Source organism: Cricetulus griseus, assembly GCF_003668045.3.
Source record: "Cricetulus griseus strain 17A/GY chromosome 1 unlocalized genomic scaffold, alternate assembly CriGri-PICRH-1.0 chr1_0, whole genome shotgun sequence".
NCBI lineage: Eukaryota > Metazoa > Chordata > Mammalia > Rodentia > Cricetidae > Cricetulus > Cricetulus griseus.
Genome location: NW_023276806.1, coordinates 5845093 through 5857837, shown reverse-complemented (window position 1 = coordinate 5857837; position 12745 = coordinate 5845093).

Genomic DNA, 12745 nt, shown 5'->3' with positions numbered 1-12745 from the left:
ACCTCTTTTTTTTTTTTTTTTTTTTTTTTTTTTTTTTTTTTTTTTTTGTCTTTCAAGACAGGGTTTCTCTCTGTAGCTTTGGAGCCTATCCTGGCACTCGCTCTGGAGACCAGGCTGGCCTCGAACTCACAGCGATCCATCTGCCTCTGCCTCCAAAGTGCTGGGATTAAGGTGTGCTTGCACGTGCATGCAAATGCCACGGTACATGTGTGAAGTCACGGGGGTCTGGCCCTGAAACTCAAGCTTTCAGGGGGAGCAGCAGTCATCGTTACCCACGGAGCCATCTCACTGGCCCAATACCCACTTTTAACACTTGCTTCAGAATAGCAAGTTCCCAAGACAGCTCATGACCGGCACAGGTAAAGCTTAATAACTAGTATAATGAATAACAGTGTAAAGAACTACCTTGGAGGGATTTCAAAATAGCACTGTGTGGTTTCTGCCGTGAGACCGATAAGTCTTTGGGCGGCAAATCTCAACCAACAGCAGAGCTTGTTCAATGTGAGGCTGCACACCCGAGAGAGATTATTAATGAGATGAGGTGTCCACTCGTCTAGGGGAGAACACAGGATCCATCCTATCTTCCTCTATCTCCGGGTCTCATCATTACAAGTGTTATATTATGTGACATTCACACATTACTGAAGGCGTTCCAGGCACAGATTGCATCCCACTAATCAGCAGATTGTCTTTCATTTTCCTGCAGACTTGAAAATTAATGATGCCCTTCCTTTTCATGAAATCCATTTTAAAAGGCTGTATTAAATGAGAGGCAGAACACGGGAATAACAACTACATCCTCCCATTTTCCTCTCCGGTTGGTTCTGTGCTCCTGCCGAGCTCAGCCATTGCAGTGGCACCGGCAGGAGGCTTGAGGAGCAGCCACTGACTTTGTTTCAGCCCCTCAGATGTCTGACAAGCAACCTGCTCCTTCAGGATCCAAACCACTCTCCCCACTGCTTCTTTCATGTCTGTTAGTCCTCTTTAACGCACTGCTTGCAACACACCAGGATGCTATTTCCAAGCTGCTAATTGGTTCCCAGGGAGCACCCTGGCTGGGCCAGGGGCACTGAGAGCCAAAGAGTCAGCCAGGCTTCATGCCTTGGCCAGCAACCACTCTGTCACGGTTCCTGCCACAGGGCCCAGTGTGCCCTTCGGCTGGCGCACTGCAATCCCAGATCAACCTAGAGTTCTGTTGAGCTAGGGATTTTAATTAAGAAACTATTTTAACACACCATCGTAAAATATTCAACAGGACTCATCAAAAAAGAAGCTCTGAAGGTTTAAAGTTTCAGTAGGCTCCAGGAATTGCTTTTATTTTCAAAGATGGAGATCACTCAGACCATCCATTGCCTTTCCTGCTCAAGACAAGCCAGGTCATCAGTCGACCCCCCTAAGCCCTTCTTAATAATTCAAGCAGTGTCCTGCTGGTCTTTCTCAGCCCGACCTTTTGCATCTTAGTCATGGAAAGGAAAACAGTGCTGCTAGACCACAGCTGTGTGGTAATTAGGTTGGGTCAGGTGTCCTGAGATTCCACCCTCCTCAAGTCACTGTCACTCTGGATTATCTACCTCGTGAAATAGCCTGCCTCCTTCACTTCCTCCCCTCCCTCTCTTCCTTTTAGACATGCATACTCACTAATGAAATCATTGCAAGTGATACAAGAAGCAGCCATACCTGGTTGCCCTGGGATGTTAAGACTGGGAGGGAAATACATTGTCAGTCACAAGCAACCCAACCTTATGTATGAACGTAACCGTGGAAGACGAGGGAAGAAAAATCCACAAACACGATGGGGCCAAAATGACCTTGGTCCCAATGCTGAACCTGGTATGGTAGTGCCACCATCGTCATACCTTTGGGTCTCAGTTTCCTTTACTACAAGATCTGTGGTTCACAGATGGCAACTGCAGAAACATCTGCACCCTAAAGCGGCGGGCGGGTCGAACACAAAATGGCAACAAACACAATTTTCTACCAGAAAACGCTAAAAACAGCAGGACCTTCACTCCACATGCTGTCGCCGTCTACCGGAATAATGTGGCCCCATGTGTCTTCTTACAGAGTAATTTTTAAAGCATAGTATTAGATGAAAAGAAGAAAGGGACGGAGGTTGAGCCCTTGGAGTACAAAGTTATATACAATATATTTTTGTGGTTATCAAAAAATCCACCAAATAATATTGGATATTTTTGTCAGATTTTTTTTCTTTTTCCAGATTTACCTATATATAAATAGGTAGGAAAGGGTTTAGGATAGAAACCATGTCCACAGTGGTTAACCCTTGGGAGGAATGGACACTAGGAGACACGCCTGGGAGTGCTGTTCAAAGAGAAACTTTTTATCATTCACATTACAATTTCCTTGCAAATAATGAATTTTCTTCATTTGGTGGGCCTTGGAGTTTTGTTTATTTTAGTTTTCAGTTTTGTTTCCTTAAAACAGGGTCTCATGTAGTCTAGGCTGACCACGAACTCACTGCCTAGCTGATGGTAGCCACTCCTGATACCCTACTCCACCCACCTTGGGATTAGAGGTTTGCAATAATGCACCCCACTAAAGTAATGCATCTTTCCTAGGTCTCGGGCCTTCCTAGGTTTCCTAAAAAGGTATCACTGTTTTACATTGGAGACAGTGTGAGAAACATGTGGGAAACCACCCTGGACAACTGAACTACCATGGTGGACATGCACATTCACACCTCAAACAACACGTCCCTTTGGACAAGACAGGCAAACGCCTGATCCCTGCCTCAGCTCTGCTCGGCCACCACCACTGACTTCAAGGAAAGATGTCCCGCCCCTCCTCATTGGCTGCCCAGAGGAACAGGAGGAGGACTTGCTGGCCTCCATGATGAATCTGCTTGGTTTCAGACAGTTGCTGTGAGAAAACACTGGGACCAAAAGAAACTTAGGGAAGGAAAAAGTTCCCTTGGATTACACTTCCGGGTCAGAGTGCAGCAGTCAAGGGCTCCACCAGACAGGAACTTGAAACAGAAACCATGGAGCAACAGGACTTGTTCCATCAGCTTTCGCAGATGGCCCAGGCCCACCTCTCAGGGAGCGGTGCCATCCCCGGTGGATTAGGTCCTCCTGCACCAATCAGTAACCAAGACAGTCCTCCACAGACGTGCCCAGAGACCAGGTCTGATCTGGGCAGTCTCTCAATCCAGTGTCCCCTCTCAGGTGACCAGAATCTATATAAAGTGACAGTGAAAGCTAACGAGGATAGCCCCCCAACATGCCTGTGGTAAATACCTAAGTTCCCAGTTGATTGTTGGGGCCCAATGTGCAAGGTTGACATCTCTGTAGGGGACCTGTCATTGCTTAGCTGACTGTGATTTAATGCAGTTAGTTCTGTCCCATCATTTCCAGTCACTGTGTCCTCCTGCCTCAGTGGTAAGTAAAGAAACAGCCTTTTTAGGTAATGGTTTTCCTAGTCATACCATATGTTAAATTTAAAATCTTTCCCTCTTTGGGGTGTTATCACCCACCCCACAACCACCCCTGCTGAGAACATTTAACACTCCTAATCAGGTCCTACTTAAAGCCTTCTACCTGAATTAACATATTTACACTTCAAAAGGAGGTGAGCCAGGGCACTCCCTGAGTGAAGTCAGAGCTGCCCCCCTCAGACAAAAACTCTGACTTTCCCCCTGTGCTCATGGCCAGTGCCCTATGCTGCCGGCCAGGGGTGGGGAATGTGTCTAGAATGCTTGAGAGGAGTATCTGGCCTCACACAGAGAGAGATCAATGGAATCTATAGCAAATGGAACTGTCAGCTTTTGGTAGTGTTTGCAACAAATGCAGGTAAGCCTGGAGGTAACACAGCAGAGTGCATGTAGCTCGGGGTCCTGTAAACACAGACTTCAGGAACATGAAGAGAAGAAAGAATAAACCTGCCTTTATTGGAGTTTGTGACACTGAAAAAAAAGCTTCTTAGACAAGATGAAAACGTACAGCAGCTTGAGACACACTTTACAGAGTGACAGGGCTGGCTCCACGCGCCACACTCGGATTGGTTTTAAGGTGCACACCTTCACATTCCATGTGAGCCCAATGCACGTTTGTTTTTCTGATTCCTGTAGTGAGCCCGGGTCACCTGTTACCTTCGCAATCTCATGGTCTGCACTCTGAAAGAAGTGCTCTCCTCCCTGACTCTGCCTGGTGTCTTTGCTCAAATGCCCTGGATCTTGCTTACTGACTTCTCCCCATGTGAGACCTCTTAGATTGAAGACCCTCAAGCTGGGCACGCCTATATCCTGCCTGCCTTCTCTTAGAGACCCCCGGCACCCAGCCAGACATTCTACCCTTATCTGTGCTTCTGCAAAAGTGACAAGAGCACCACTCTTCAGAACCTCTTTGCAGCACACAGGAAGGAGTCCTATGCAGAGATGCTATACCAATGCAGAGATGCCATGCCTGTGTGTAGAAGTTACACCCATGTACAGATGGATTCCTGTGTGTAGATGCCATTGCTATGTAGAGATGCCATCTCAATGTACCAATGCTATGCCTGTGTATAGATGTTACACCCGTGTACAGATGCTATGCCCATGTATAGACACTGTTCCCATGTATAGATGCCATTCCCGTGTATAAACTACAAGTTCCTTGGATGAGACAATCTAGGTACTTTCCTCAGAGCCCAACAGTTAATGACTCCCCATATGGATGCCATGTTTGGGGGAATGGCATCCAATGTGGTTTACTGTTTAGGACATGTATGTTAAAACATAATGCTGAGAGCGCATAGTATTCATTACAGACATGATTTGGCTCATTGGATTTCAAAGCAAAAGATTATCATGGCTATAACATCAGAATCAATAAAACCATCAATATTTCAGTGTCACATTTCCACAACAATCTTCACACATGATTTCCCTCCTCCAATCTTGTAGCCCAGTATTTTTCAGCAAATGGGTTGTGACCCCTTTCTCTGGGATTGTACATCAGATATCTCGCATGTGAGATATTTGCATTACAATTCATGACAGTAGCAAAATTACAGTTACTTTATGTCTGGGGGTCACCACAAAGTGAGGAACTGTGTTAAAGGGTAGCAGCATCTGGATGGTTGAGAACCACTGCTCTAGACAGTGATACCTGAAGTCAAAACATAGCAAATCAAGATGTGGATTGTAGGGAAAGATCTTACTAGGTACCTGTGGTGCTGACCATTTGGGCATGGCCACAGGTGCTTGTGGGATTTAGGCCTGACAAGGAGACAGGCTCTCTCTCTCTCTCTCTCTCTCTCTCTCTCTCTCTCTCTCTCTCTCTCTCTCTCTCTCTCTCTCTCTCTCTGAGGACAGCTGAGATTGGATGCTTAGAGCACTGACCCTGGGTTATCGGTTTCTCATGTAAGTGACTTCTCCCCAATAAAATTAGCCTATGTCACCTCTATCCCGTGTATAGTAATCTTATTCCAACAGCAGGTAATCAAAAGAGGCCACCGTCAGTTCACCAGGGAGTCATGGTAACTGATCCCCAGGCAAAAAGGCTGCTTCTCTCTGGGGCAGCCAAGGGGGAGAAAAGTCACAGCTTGGACAGCATCCTTGTTTTCTTTCTGCCTCCATTTCTCCATCTGTACAATAGGATTAATAGAGTATTCTCCTGCAAAAGCTGTCATGATTGAATATGGTTTAGGGAACAGTGCTGTCAGCTGTGCTGTGCTTTGCAAAAATACATGAGGCCAGGAAAGAAGGGTTAGCAGACATTGTCCCTGTGTGTGCTGCTCAGAAGAACACTCCAACCCCAAGGACTGACTTGTGATTATGCTTAAGTTCCTTAGCTGTGGACAACATGTGAACACCTTAAATTGAGAAGGCTGGTTCCACACGCCACCCTCAGTTTTAAGCCTCACACCTTCATATACCCAGTGAAGGCCATGCTGTCATGTTATTGCCACACAAAGGCCGTTGAGCACACCTGCTTTGGGAATATCTGTAAACTCGGGCTAACAATGGTAGAGTCACTCTTTACCTGTGGCTATCAGAAGCTAGGTGAGCTATGCACCTTCTAACCTATGAGCGCCTCGAACCTTCTAGAACCATCCAGAAATAATTGCTGGTTTGGAGTGTCAAGGAACAAGCTGCAGTGAGCAGGGCTCTATTCATGACAGGAAGAGCACACCACTCCACACGTCTCTGACGCCCACAGAGGGAAAGCAACTTGCAATGCTGTAAGGGAGAATGATCAACAGCTCCAACCACCCTTATGTTCTAATTGCACAGGTCACCTTCACGATGATGCCAGCGGCAGCTATGACTAACTTCATAGGCAGGTGCACACTGTGACAGCTTGCGCAAAATAAAAACTCACTTTGCCTAAAAAATACTTCTGCTGCCACAGACAGGATGTGTGGGCAGAACATGGCCTTGAGGTTGGCAGTGTGTTCACAAAACCCCAGTATCCACAGCTTCCGCTCCAGCCTTGAACCCCAGCAAGGCCGAGGCAACACTAGGTTAATGATTTCTGCTTTCAAAATTATTATTGATTTCTTCCTACAACCATCTCTGGCAAGACTTGAAGAGCAGAATTCAGAGTAGACTGAAGTACAGTTGCTTTCAAGTGTGAATTATTCCATTTCTCCGAGTCTCTCGGAGGGCATTTTGAACAGAGTGTATCATTCCAGGGCTCTTATAAACCATGTCCACTCCGCCCATCCAGAACTCTATAATAAATGTGAAAAGGAGCTGGGTGACTTCCAATTAATTAATAAAATGTTTGGGATCCAGTGGTCCCACTGTGCTGCTGAACCCAAACTCAAGATCCCCATCCTAGGGTTCTGGTTCACTCACTTCCTGTTTCCAAACTGGCTTCTATAAAATTAATTCGTTTCCACCTAAACTTCTCTATATTGCTGTAGAAAACCTATCCAAGATTAATTCTACTTTCTATTAAAATTATAACTTCAACAAACCAACTTTTAAAAATATTTCTTTTTATTTTGAGTGTTTTGTCTGCATATATGTCTATGTGCCATGTGTAAAGATAACTCTTTCCACCAGCCGCCTGAGTTCTGCACTTTAGAGCATTCAAATAACACACAGAGATTAATATTAGTTACAATGCTGCTGGCCAAGGACTAGGATTTCTTACTTGCTAGCTCTGTCTTAAGTATCAACCATAACCACTAATCTATATATTTTATAAAGACTTGTCGAGGATGCCAGCAGCATGTGTCCTCTCTTCCTGGGATCACATGGTGACTTCCTTACTACATTTCCCAGAATCCTCCTCAACTCCTAGTCCCACCTATCTTGCTTCCCTATTGGCCAACAGTGCTTTATTCATCAACCAATAAGACAAATATATACACAGAAGGACCTCCCCCATCAGCCATGTGTGTGCCTGGTATTTACAGAGGCCGGAAGAGTGCACTGGATCCCCTGAAGTAGAATTACAGATGGTTGTGACCCATCACGTGCGTGCTGGGAACCCAACCAGGTCCTCTGTGAGAGCAGAGAGTCCACAGAGCCATCTCTCCAACCTCCAAACAGTTTTATGTTGTTCTTGTATGGTTGAGTTTGTTAGTTTACTGTTAGGACAGTCTCACCCTGTATCCTTTTGCTGTTCTTGTCTGGGTATGTGAGCAGGTTAGCTAGTTAGTAGTTAGTTAGCTTGTTTGTTGGGACAGGTCTCACTGTGTAACCCAGGCTACTTTGGAACATGTGACTCAGAACCATTTTATGGTTCCACAGAAATGTTAATTTCTTCTATTCTTATAAAAAGTTGGTTTGGGACAGAAAATGAATGAACTTTAAAATGATCCTAAACTCATCGTTATCCTCCTGCCTCAGTCTTGTGATTGCTGGGGAAACAGGTGTGAGGCAACAGGTCTATTTCCCCAAAAGCAGCTTTGACTTTACAGTTCCCAGCTACTTAACTAAAGCCCTGAGCCAGGAGTGAGAGCTGAGGTGTTTAGTGGCAATGGGGGTTGTGGGGCTAAATCATGGCAGCTCATTCAGCACAGGGGAGTGTTAAAGTTGCTGCCCCTCCCTCTCAGCCTCCACCATCTGCAAGCTGGGAGGCCTCACTCTCTCCCCTCACACTTTCCTCCAAGGTTCATAGAGATCAGACACTCAGGCCTGGGGGCTAAGATACAAGTGATCTGGGAGGAAGAAAACAACTAGGTAACTGCCCCCTTCCCAGCAGAAAATCCCCTGGACACCTTGCCTGTATCTGTCTGTCCATCCAGTCTGTTTGGCTGTCTCTGCCACTCTGCTCTGTCAGGTATATGAACAGGGGTAGGGGTGTGTGTGTGTGTGTGTGTGTGTGTGTGTGTGTGTGTGTGTGTGTGTGTGTGTGTGTGTGTGTGTGCCTGGTTCTCTAGGGTGTATGCATGCCTTGGTCACCTGGCACCTCACTCTCTCACTCTGCCTGCACCTTCCTGTCAATGTGTTGACTCCCTCAGCACATTGTGGAGTCTCTTTGTCCTTATTTGAGTTTGTCTATGCCTTTCTGGTTGCCATTCATTTAGGCAGAATCCCATGAATACTGTATAGGGCCTGGGTACTTCTGCTACCATGGGGCCTTTCTACTACTGAATTAAAAAAATCTTAAAGCACACTTAGTTTGGGTATAAGGCAAGAGTAACCCAGGCTAATTCCATTGTTGTGTATTTAGTATTATAATGATAATTAGCTCATTTATTTCTCCTCACTTAAAAGTATTTTAAATTAGAATACTTTTTGTGGAACCTTAAAATGGTTATGAATACAAGGCAGGCCTGTTATGTTTCCCATGTAAATCTCAGTTTCTCTCTCTCTCTCTCTATCTCTATCTCTCTCTTCCTTCCACTCTATCTCTCTGTCTTTCTGTCTTCTCTCTCACACACTGTAGAGAAATACCATAACCATGCCTCCTAAGGACTGGCTACAGGTGTGCCCGACCATGCCCGTCAGGGTGTGGTCAAGGTGATGTCAGAGTGACGTGACGCCTTGCTGCTTTGGCACGCGCTGGCTTGCTGTTGGCTGGCATTTATCTATTAAAAATTATCTTAACTTTATGAATTTCGTATCAGTTTTTCACCACATTAACACACTGTCTCTTTGTCTCTCTATCTTTGTGTGTCCCTGTCTACTTCTGTGTCTCTGTGTCTCTTTCCAGTCTCTGTCACAGTCTCTGTCTCTCTCTAAGGTTTAATGCTTTCTTTCCCATGTGCTCTTTCTTGGCTCACAGGGCAGTGGGGCTGCGTCTTGTCCTTATACTGTGTTTTTGTGGTCTAAGCCTGTGGTTAGAGGCTTCAGGATAGACACAAGGTAAGTGTGCGATCTGTGTGTTTTAAATCCAGATAAGGCAAAAGGAATTCTCCCTGTGACCAGCTCTGGTCCATGTGAGAGCTGACCCGGGATGCAGGTGGAGGGGCAGAACTGACTCTGGTGATCTTTAATTTTTCCTGTTTTCTGTCTTCCTGGAGAACTTCCTGGGAATGGTAGGAAAATGGCATGGCCACCTCCCTGCTCATCAACAAACCTACACTAGCTCGCTAATAGGACAATAGCCATACCCCCATCAACCTCTAAGGATGCGCTGGTGTCTTATAGGTGACAAAGCTGACCTGTCTTCTGGGAAGACTGGCAGAATGGTAGCACACGGCATTGAGTCCAGGCAATGAAACTTGACCACCTTTGACTACAACATCTTTAACAATGACTCCAACCATCATCCAGACGGTAACCTCAAAGGATGGAATCTAGGTTTGATATTTGGTTCTTCAACTTGTTTCTTCAACAGTCCTAATTAAAAAGTTCTCTCCCTCAAGTCCCCAAACTTTTGCTATCTCCCTAGGAAATAAAATGAAACGAAATTGACTTTCCTCACTATCAGCAATGCTTGTAAATGGTATAATTCCCAGGAAGACAGTATATAAAATTTATCTTAATGTTGTTAATTGAACCAAAAATGTTATTTGTTTCTTATTAACACTTAGAAAAACAAATAAATTCTGTAGCTCTCTTATCTGTTTCCTTTGGTCCCAGTAGAAGTAAAAACTGTGCAATGAAGCCTTGAAAGGTGACTTCTTGCTTGGGAAGATTATTCGACAGCATCTGGCCCCATACCTTCCTTCTGTGGGTTTTTCTTACAGCCAGACCCTTCCTGCTTGCTTTTATTTGCTAATGGATTTCCTTCTCTGATCATTGCTGATATCTTTGTACAAATGCCTTCTAATGTCCTTCTGGTCTCAGACACTTGTGAACAACTCACCTTATCCAAATCTGGAGGAAAAAAGATAGAATCATAAACTGAATAACATTGCCACACCCTTTCAGCATCCCCTGGATATGGAACCTAGTTCCCCACCTTCCCCTTGGTCTGGACCAGTCATCAAATTCTCATCTTCCAACAAGCAAGGGCACAGAGGGGATGGGTGACAAGGAGATCAGCTGCCTAACAGCATGCTCACAAAGCTCTTGCATTCGGTCATGAGAAGTCTGTAAGTTAGGTGCAACCTATGCGATTTCCAAACATTGGAATACCCCAGGACCCGAGAAGACAGCCACCTGTCATTAGTACACAGAAGCAAACACTGGCTCGCTGTTTCTGCTCCCTCTTCTTTCCACCCAGGAGTCAAGGAAGACAAGATACTGAGTAGAGAGTACTAGTGAGAAGACCAATAAGATGGCTCAGGGGTAACAGATCATGCCACCACATCTGATGACCTGAGCTGAATCTTCAGGACCCAACTGGTGGAAGAAGAGAACCACAGCTGACCTAACATCATCTGTCCTCTGACCTCCATAGGGCACCGTGGTGCATGTGCACACGCCTGTGCCCACACACACACACATACACACACGTGCACACACATGCACACACGAGCACATGCAAGCACACACATAGAAGCACAAATACACACACAAATAAATAAATAAATAAATAAATAAATAAATAAATAAATAAAGTGCAATAAAAATGATGCCCTGGTTTTAAATGTTTGACTTAGAAAATGTTGACAGAACCCCTTAAGTGTCATTTAATGACAGTTTTCGAGTCTATGACATCATTTCTTTTACGGGGATGGGCGGGGTGCAGACTGTCTGGCGGCCTCTCTTCCCCTTCCCTTCGGCCCTTGAGATTTGCCACCAACCTTGAGACAATCAGCTCCCCAAGGCAGCACACTGGGAAGGAGATGAACGGAGCCGGAGCTGGTATGGTCAGTGCTCCTTCCATGTGGGGGAGGAGACTCCTCCCCCTGAGCCATTGTGAGTGGCTTTTAATCACCGAACGTCACTGGTCTGAAGGCTTTGACTCTGGAAGGAGTGCTGGGCTCTCACCCTTCCTATTTCCACATCCTCCCTGTCTATGTTACTCTCTCTTCTCCTCCACCCCTACCTGAAGATACTTGGGCAGCACTGCTCACCAGCTGCGCACACACTCACTCACACGTGCACACAGACACATGCCCACCAGGCAGCACTTGACACTGGTGTCACCTCATTAGACACCCCTCCCTCCCCTTTCTTCTCGTTATGCCTAACAGCGCTGCAAAAAGTCAACAAATCCCTCCCACGCGAATCATCTTTCCCTTGAAAACTCCTAGGTAGGCAGTAGACTGCAGCAAAGTCAGGTGTGGACCTTCCCAAGGACCAAATATCTGAAAAGTCAGTCCAAGACGCAGCCTAAGGGACAGTCATACCAAGCTTGATACACATTTCTCTCTGCATCTGCCTCAAGCATTCTCATTAAACACAACAGCACTGTCTGTCACCCATGTTTCATTTTTCAACCCGTTTCCCGGGGCTCTTGGCCCCATGTGAATTCCCATCTGTGTGTTTTCAAACACTGTGTGTAGTCTGCACACGGGAGGAATACAAGCAGACTGCTGTATGCACAGGCTACAGCCTATCCCTGCAGGCTGCAGGCAGCTCTGGCCAGCTTCACAATTGACAAGCAACCAGAACCACAATCCCACACATCATGCAACCTGGAACCAGAGGAGAATATATTTTCTACCATTTACTCACCGCTTTACTATATTAACACAGAAAATGAACTGATAATTAAGTGTGCGTTTGTATAAGATTGTTTTGTCCTGCAACTGCCTCAAAGACCAAAAGTCTGCAGATTCAAGAGAAAAATCTATATGGATGTCAAGGCAGTATCCAAGGCAATGATATCATCCTCTCATTCCAAAGAATCTGCCTACAAGCATTAGTTAGTAGTGTTCTGCTACTGACTCATGTGGCTTCAAGCATGGTATTAAACCAATTTGGCTCATGTCTCTGCAGAGCAGGATAATGACAGTAAATTCCCAAAGGTTTATTTGGTAGTAGTGCATCCAAGTTATCAATTGCTTAGATGAGACCCTAACCAAGGCCAACATTAAATAAAGGCCCAGCTGACAAATAAATACCAACACATCATTGGTGATGGGAGCCCCTAATGAGGAGCAAGGAGTTCTCAGTAAGCAGATACCCTGACATGTAACCTTACCCACCTCTACGATCGACATGCCAACAGGTGTCTCTGAACCCATATTATAGACACACACATGTAACCCCATCCATCTCTGCAATCAGCATGCCAACAGGTGTCCCTGAACCCATATTATAGACACAGGAGGCTGAGACAGAACCAAGTGGCTGACCACACAATCAGAGGAGTGATGGGGAATGTACTTCTGTACATTCATCTTATTGATTGTTGATTGTACAATCAACAATTGATTGTACAATCATCTTATTGATTGTTGAATAAAATACTGTTTGGCCAATGAGACAACAAGTTAGACAGGACTA